This window comes from Oncorhynchus masou, chromosome 13 (genome assembly GCF_036934945.1).
Source record: "Oncorhynchus masou masou isolate Uvic2021 chromosome 13, UVic_Omas_1.1, whole genome shotgun sequence".
NCBI classification, from domain to species: domain Eukaryota; kingdom Metazoa; phylum Chordata; class Actinopteri; order Salmoniformes; family Salmonidae; genus Oncorhynchus; species Oncorhynchus masou.
The window spans coordinates 3,841,846-3,851,964 of NC_088224.1; positions in this window are offsets into that span (position 1 = coordinate 3,841,846).

Sequence of the window (10,119 nt, forward strand, 5' to 3'; positions counted from 1 at the left end):
AAAACAATTCTACATTTACTTTGTATTTTACTGGGTGACTTTCACTTTTGTCATTTTCTATAAAGGTGTCTTTACTTTTACTCATGTATGAAAATTGGGTACTTTTTCCACCACTGGGTATAATCAGGTATAAGCTGCCAACAACGAACACAACTGCATTTTATCGATGGCAATTTGAATGCACAGAGACACCGTGATGAGATCCTGAGGTCCATTGTGGTGCCATTCATCTGCCACCATCACCTCAGGTTTCAGCAGGATAATGCAAAGCCCCCATGTCTCAAGGATCTGGACACAATTCCTGGAAGCTGAAAATGTCCCTGGTCCTATATAATGACCTGGTCCTATATAATGACCTGGTCCTATATAATGACCTGGTCCTAGTCCTATATAATGACCTGGTCCTATATAATGACCTGGTCCTATATAATGACCTAGTCCTATATAATGACCTAGTCCTATATAATGTCCTGGTCCTATATAATGACCTGGTCCTAGTCCTATATAATGACCTAGTCCTATATAATGACCTGGTCCTATATAATGACCTGGTCCTATATAATGACCTGGTCCTACATAATGACCTGGTCCTAGTCCTATATAATGACCTGGTCCTATATAATGACCTGGTCCTATATAATGGCCTGGTCCTATATAATGACCTGGTCCTATATACTGACCTGGTCCTATATAATGACCTTGTCCTAGTCCTATATAATGACCTGGTCCGATATAATGACCTGGTCCTATATAATGACCTGGTCCTAGTCCTATATAATGACCTGGTCCTAGTCCTATATAATGACCTGGTCCTATATAATGACCTAGTCCTATATAATGACCTGGTCCTAGTCCTATATAATGACCTAGTCCTATATAATGACCTAGTCCTATATAATGACCTGGTCCTATATAATGACCTGGTCCTAAATAATGACCTATTCCTATATAATGACCTGGTCCTATATAATGGCCTGGTCCTATATAATGACCTGTTCCTAGTCCTATATAATGACCTGGTCCTATATAATCATCTGGTCCTATATAATGACCTGGTCCTAGTCCTATATAATGGCCTGGTCCTATATAATGTCCTAGTCCTATATAATGTCCTAGTCCTATATAATGACCTGGTCCTAGTCCTATATAATGGCCTGGTCCTATATAATGACCTGGTCCTATATAATGACCTGGTCCTAGTCCTATATAATGACCTGGTCCTATATAATGGCCTGGTCCTATATAATGACCTGGTCCTATATAATGACCTGGTCCTATATAATGACCTGGTCCTAGTCCTATATAATGACATGGTCCTATATAATGACCTGGTCCTAGTCCTATATAATGACCTGGTCCTATATAATGACCTGGTCCTAGTCCTATATAATGACCTAGTCCTATATAATGACCTGGTCCTATATAATGTCCTGGTCCTATATAATGACCTGGTCCTAGTCCTATATAATGACCTAGTCCTATATAATGACCTGGTCCTATATAATGACCTGGTCCTATATAATGACCTGGTCCTATATAATGACCTGGTCCTAGTCCTATATAATGACCTGGTCCTATATAATGACCTGGTCCTATATAATGGCCTGGTCCTATATAATGACCTGGTCCTATATACTGACCTGGTCCTATATAATGACCTTGTCCTAGTCCTATATAATGACCTGGTCCGATATAATGACCTGGTCCTAGTCCTATATAATGACCTAGTCCTATATAATGACCTGGTCCTATATAATGACCTGGTCCTATATAATGTCCTGGTCCTATATAATGACCTGGTCCTAGTCCTATATAATGACCTGGTCCTATATAATGACCTGGTCCTAAATAATGACCTATTCCTATATAATGACCTGGTCCTATATAATGGCCTGGTCCTATATAATGACCTGGTCCTATATAATGACCTGTTCCTAGTCCTATATAATGACCTGGTCCTATATAATGACCTGGTCCTAGTCCTATATAATGACCTAGTCCTAGTCCTATATAATGACCTGGTCCTAGTCCTATATAATGGCCTGGTCCTATATAATGGCCTGGTCCTAGTCCTATATAATGACCTGGTCCTATATAATGGCCTGGTCCTATATAATGTCCTAGTCCTATATAATGTCCTAGTCCTATATAATGGCCTGGTCCTATATAATGACCTGGTCCTATATAATGACCTGGTCCTAGTCCTATATAATGACCTGGTCCTATATAATGGCCTGGTCCTATAAAATGACCTGGTCCTATATAATGACCTGGTCCTAGTCCTATATAATGACCTGGTCCTATATAATGGCCTGGTCCTATATAATGTCCTAGTCCTATATAATGTCCTAGTCCTATATAATGGCCTGGTCCTATATAATGACCTGGTCCTATATAATGACCTGGTCCTATATAATGACCTGGTCCTAGTCCTATATAATGACCTGGTCCTATATAATGACCTGGTCCTATATAATGGCCTGGTCCTATAAAATGACCTAGTCCTATATAATGACCTGATCCTAGTCCTATATAATGACCTGGTCCTATATAATGACCTGGTCCTGGTCCTATATAATGACCTGGTCCTATATAATGACCTGGTCCTAGTCCTATATAATGACCTGGTCCTATATAATTACCTAGTCCTATATAATGACCTGGTCCTATATAATGACCTGGTCCTATATAATGACCTAGTCCTATATAATGACCTAGTCCTATATAATGACCTGGTCCTATATAATGACCTGGTCCTATATAATGACCTGGTCCTAGTCCTATATAATGACCTGGTCCTATATAATGACCTGGTCCTATATAATGACCTGGTCCTATAAAATGACCTGGTCCTATATAATGTCCTAGTCCTATATAATGACCTAGTCCTATATAATGACCTGGTCCTATATAATGACCTGGTCCTATATAATGTCCTAGTCCTATATAATGACCTAGTCCTAGTCCTATATAATGACCTGGTCCTATATAATGTCCTAGTCCTATATAATGACCTGGTCCTATATAATGTCCTAGTCCTATATAATGACCTGGTCCTAGTCCTATATAATGACCTGGTCCTATATAATGACCTGGTCCTATATAATGACCTGGTCCTATATAATGGCCTGGTCCTATATAATGACCTGGTCCTAGTCCTATATAATGACCTGGTCCTATATAATGTCCTAGTCCTATATAATGTCCTGGTCCTATATAATGACCTGGTCCTATATAATGACCTGGTCCTATATAATGTCCTGGTCCTATATAATGACCTGGTCCTAGTCCTATATAATGACCTGGTCCTAGTCCTATATAATGACCTGGTCCTATATAATGACCTGGTCCTAGTCCTATATAATGACCCGGTCCTATATAATGACCTAGTCCTATATAATGACCTGGTCCTATATAATGACCTGGTCCTATATAATGTCCTAGTCCTATATAATGACCTAGTCCTATATAATGACCTAGTCCTAGTCCTATATAATGACCTGGTCCTATATAATGACCTGGTCCTATATAATGACCTAGTCCTATATAATGACCTGGTCCTATATAATGACCTGGTCCTATATAATGACCTGGTCCTATATAATGTCCTAGTCCTATATAATGACCTAGTCCTATATAATGACCTAGTCCTATATAATGACCTGGTCCTATATAATGTCCTAGTCCTATATAATGACCTGGTCCTATATAATGTCCTAGTCCTATATAATGACCTGGTCCTATATAATGACCTGGTCCTAGTCCTATATAATGACCTGGTCCTATATAATGACCTGGTCCTATATAATGGCCTGGTCCTATATAATGACCTAGTCATATATAATGACCTGGTCCTATATAATGACCTGGTCCTATATAATGACCTGGTCCTATATAATGGCCTGGTCCTATATAATGACCTAGTCCTATATAATGACCTGGTCCTATATAATGACCTGGTCCTATATAATGACCTGGTCCTATATAATGACCTGGTCCTAGTCCTATATAATGACCTGGTCCTAGTCCTATATAATGACCTGGTCCTATATAATGACCTGGTCCTATATAATGACCTATATAATGACCTGGTCCTATATAATGGCCTGGTCCTATATAATGACCTGGTCCTGGTCCTATATAATGACCTGGTCCTATATAATGACCTGGTCCTATATAATGACCTGGTCCTATATAATGACCTGGTCCTATATAATGACCTAATATAATGACCTATATAATGTCCTATATAATGACCTGTATAATGACCTGGTCCTATATAATGACCTGGTCCTATATAATGACCTCCTATATAATGACCTGGTCCTATATAATGACCTGGTCCTATATAATGACCTGGTCCTAGTCCTATATAATGACCTGGTCCTATATAATGACCTGGTCCTATATAATGACCTGGTCCTATATAATGACCTGGTCCTAGTCCTATATAATGACCTGGTCCTAGTCCCTATATAATGACCTGGTCCTATATAATGGCCTGGTCCTATATAATGACCTGGTCCTATATAATGACCTGGTCCTATATAATGACCTAGTCCTATATAATGACCTGGTCCTATATAATGACCTGGTCCTATATAATGACCTGGTCCTATATAATGACCTGGTCCTAGTCCTATATAATGACCTGGTCCTATATAATGGCCTGGTCCTATATAATGACCTGGTCCTAGTCCTATATAATGACCTGGTCCTATATAATGACCTGACCTATATAATGTCCTGTCCTATATAATGACCTGGTCCTATATAATGACCTGGTCCTATATAATGTCCTGGTCCTATATAATGACCTGGTCCTATATAATGACCTGGTCCTATATAATGACCTGGTCCTATATAATGACCTGGTCCTATATAATGACCTGGTCCTATATAATGACCTGGTCCTATATAATGACCTGGTCCTAGTCCTATATAATGACCTGGTCCTAGTCCTATATAATGACCTGGTCCTAGTCCTATATAATGACCTGGTCCTAGTCCTATATAATGACCTGGTCCTATATAATGACCTGGTCCTATATAATGACCTGGTCCTATATAATGACCTGGTCCTATATAATGACCTGGTCCTAGTCCTATATAATGGCCTGGTCCTATATAATGACCTGGTCCTAGTCCTATATAATGACCTGGTCCTATATAATGACCTGGTCCTATATAATGACCTGGTCCTAGTCCTATATAATGACCTGGTCCTATATAATGACCTGGTCCTAGTATAAATGACCTGGTCCTATATAATGGCCTGGTCCTATATAATGACCTGGTCCTAGTCCTATATAATGACCTGGTCCTATATAATGACCTGGTCCTATATAATGACCTGGTCCTATATAATGACTGGTCCTATATAATGACCTGGTCCTATATAATGACCTGGTCCTATATAATGACCTGGTCCTATATAATGACCTGGTCCTATATAATGACCTGGTCCTATCCTATAATGACCTGGTCCTATATAATGACCTGGTCCTATATAATGACCTGGTCCTATATAATGACCTGGTCCTAGTCCTATATAATGACCTGGTCCTATATAATGGCCTGGTCCTATATAATGACCTGGTCCTATATAATGACCTGGTCCTATATAATGACCTGGTCCTATATAATGACCTGGTCCTATATAATGTCCTGGTCCTATATAATGACCTGGTCCTATATAATGACCTGGTCCTAGTCCTATATAATGACCTGGTCCTATATAATGACCTGGTCCTATATAATGACCTGGTCCTATATAATGGCCTGGTCCTATATAATGACCTGGTCCTATATAATGACCTGGTCCTATATAATGACCTGGTCCTAGTCCTATATAATGGCCTGGTCCTATATAATGACCTGGTCCTATATAATGACCTGGTCCTATATAATGACCTGGTCCTATATAATGACCTGGTCCTATATAATGACCTGGTCCTAGTCCTATATAATGACCTGGTCCTATATAATGACCTGGTCCTATATAATGACCTGGTCCTAGTCCTATATAATGACCTGGTCCTATATAATGACCTGGTCCTATATAATGACCTGGTCCTATATAATGACCTGGTCCTAGTCCTATATAATGACCTGGTCCTATATAATGGCCTGGTCCTATATAATGACCTGGTCCTATATAATGACCTGGTCCTATATAATGACCTGGTCCTATATAATGACCTGGTCCTATATAATGACCTGGTCCTAGTCCTATATAATGACCTGGTCCTATATAATGACCTGGTCCTATATAATGACCTAGTCCTATATAATGACCTGGTCCTATATAATGACCTGGTCCTAGTCCTATATAATGACCTGGTCCTATATAATGTCCTAGTCCTATATAATGTCCTGGTCCTATATAATGACCTGGTCCTATATAATGACCTGGTCCTATATAATGACCTGGTCCTATATAATGACCTGGTCCTATATAATGTCCTATATAATGACCTGGTCCTATATAATGTCCTAGTCCTATATAATGACCTGGTCCTATATAATGACCTGGTCCTAGTCCTATATAATGACCTGGTCCTAGTCCTATATAATGACCTGGTCCTATATAATGTCCTGGTCCTATATAATGACCTGGTCCTAGTCCTATATAATGACCTGGTCCTATATAATGACCTGGTCCTATATAATGACCTGGTCCTATATAATGACCTGGTCCTAGTCCTATAATGACCTGGTCCTATATAATGTCCTGTCCTATATAATGACCTGGTCCTATATAATGACCTGGTCCTATATAATGACCTGGCCCTATATAATGACCTGGTCCTATATAATGACCTGGTCCTATATAATGACCTGGTCCTATATAATGACCTGGTCCTATATAATGACCTGGTCCTATATAATGACCTGGTCCTAGTCCTATATAATGACCTGGTCCTATATAATGGCCTGGTCCTATATAATGACCTGGTCCTATATAATGACCTGGTCCTAGTCCTATATAATGACCTGGTCCTAGTCCTATATAATGACCTGGTCCTATATAATGGCCTGGTCCTATATAATGACCTGGTCCTATATAATGACCTGGTCCTATATAATGACCTGGTCCTATATAATGGCCTGGTCCTATATAATGACCTGGTCCTAGTCCTATATAATGACCTGGTCCTATATAATGTCCTGGTCCTATATAATGTCCTGGTCCTATATAATGACCTGGTCCTATATAATGACCTGGTCCTATATAATGTCCTGGTCCTATATAATGACCTGGTCCTATATAATGACCTGGTCCTATATAATGACCTGGTCCTATATAATGACCTGGTCCTATATAATGACCTGGTCCTAGTCCTATATAATGACCTGGTCCTATATAATGACCTGGTCCTAGTCCTATATAATGACCTGGTCCTATATAATGATCTGGTCCTATATAATGACCTGGTCCTATATAATGACCTGGTCCTAGTCCTATATAATGACCTGGTCCTATATAATTACCTGGTCCTATATAATGACCTAGTCCTATATAATGACCTGGTCCTATATAATGACCTGGTCCTATATAATGACCTGGTCCTATATAATGACCTGGTCCTAGTCCTATATAATGACCTGGTCCTATATAATGACCTAGTCCTATATAATGACCTGGTCCTATATAATGACCTGGTCCTATATAATGACCTAGTCCTATATAATGACCTGGTCCTATAAAATGACCTGGTCCTATATAATGTCCTAGTCCTATATAATGACCTGTCCTATATAATGACCTGGTCCTATATAATGACCTGGTCCTATATAATGACCTGGTCCTATATAATGACCTATCCTATATAATGACCTGGTCCTATATAATGACCTGGTCCTATATAATGACCTGGTCCTATATAATGACCTGGTCCTATATAATGACCTGGTCCTAGTCCTATATAATGACCTGGTCCTATATAATGACCTGGTCCTATATAATGTGGTCCTATATAATGACCTGGTCCTATATAATGACCTGGTCCTATATAATGACCTGGTCCTAGTCCTATATAATGACCTGGTCCTAGTCCTATATAATGGCCTGGTCCTATATAATGACCTGGTCCTAGTCCTATATAATGACCTGGTCCTATATAATGACCTGGTCTATATAATGACCTGGTCCTATATAATGACCTGGTCCTAGTCCTATATAATGACCTGGTCCTAGTCCTATATAATGGCCTGGTCCTATATAATGACCTGGTCCCTATATAATGACCTGGTCCTATATAATGACCTGGTCCTATATAATGACCTGGTCCTATATAATGTCCTATATAATGACCTGGTCCTATATAATGACCTGGTCCTATATAATGGTCCTAGTCCTATATAATGACCTGGTCCTATATAATGGCCTGGTCCTATATAATGACCTGGTCCTAGTCCTATATAATGACCTGGTCCTATATTAATGACCTGGTCCTATATAATGACCTGGTCCTATATAATGACCTGGTCCTATATAATGACCTGGTCCTATATAATGACCTGGTCCTATATAATGACCTGGTCCTATATAATGACCTGGTCCTATATAATGACCTGGTCCTATATAATGACCTAGTCCTATATAATGACCTGGTCCTATATAATGACCTGGTCCTATATAATGACCTGGTCCTATATAATGACCTGGTCCTATATAATGACCTGGTCCTAGTCCTATATAATGACCTGGTCCTATATAATGACCTGGTCCTATATAATGACCTGGTCCTAGTCCTATATAATGACCTGGTCCTATATAATGACCTGGTCCTATATAATGACCTGGTCCTATATAATGACCTGGTCCTATATAATGACCTGGTCCTATATAATGACCTGGTCCTATATAATGTCCTGGTCCTATATAATGACCTGGTCCTATATAATGACCTGGTCCTATATAATGACCTGGTCCTATATAATGACCTGGTCCTATATAATGACCTGGTCCTATATAATGACCTGGTCCTAGTCCTATATAATGACCTGGTCCTATATAATGGCCTGGTCCTATATAATGACCTGGTCCTAGTCCTATATAATGACCTGGTCCTATATAATGACCTGGTCCTATATAATGACCTGGTCCTATATAATGACCTGGTCCTAGTCCTATATAATGACCTGGTCCTAGTCCTATATAATGACCTGGTCCTATATAATGACCTGGTCCTAGTCCTATATAATGACCTGGTCCTATATAATGACCTGGTCCTATATAATGACCTGGTCCTATATAATGACCTGGTCCTATCCTATATAATGACCTGGTCCTATATAATGGCCTGGTCCTATATAATGACCTGATCCTAGTCCTATATAATGACCTGGTCCTATATAATGACCTGGTCCTATATAATGACCTGGTCCTATCCTATAATGACCTGGTCCTATATAATGGCCTGGTCCTATATAATGACCTGTCCTATATAATGACCTGGTCCTATATAATGACCTGGTCCTATATAATGACCTGGTCCTAGTCCTATATAATGACCTGGTCCTATATAATGACCTAGTCCTATATAATGACCTGGTCCTATATAATGACCTGGTCCTATATAATGACCTGGTCCTATATAATGACCTGGTCCTATATAATGACCTGGTCCTATATAATGACCTGGTCCTATATAATGACCTGGTCCTATATAATGACCTGGTCCTATATAATGACCTGGTCCTATATAATGACCTGGTCCTAGTCCTATATAATGACCTGGTCCTATCCTATATAATGACCTGGTCCTATATAATGGCCTGTCCTATATAATGACCTGGTCCTAGTCCTATATAATGACCTGGTCCTATATAATGGTCCTATATAATGACCTGGTCCTATATAATGACCTGGTCCTATATAATGACCTGGTCCTAGTCCTATATAATGACCTGGTCCTATATAATGACCTGGTCCTATATAATGTCCTGGTCCTATATAATGACCTGGTCCTATATAATGACCTGGTCCTAGTCCTATATAATGACCTGGTCCTATATAATGACCTGGTCCTATATAATGACCTGGTCCTAGTCCTATATAATGACCTGGTCCTATATAATGACCTGGTCCTAGTCCTATATAATGACCTGGTC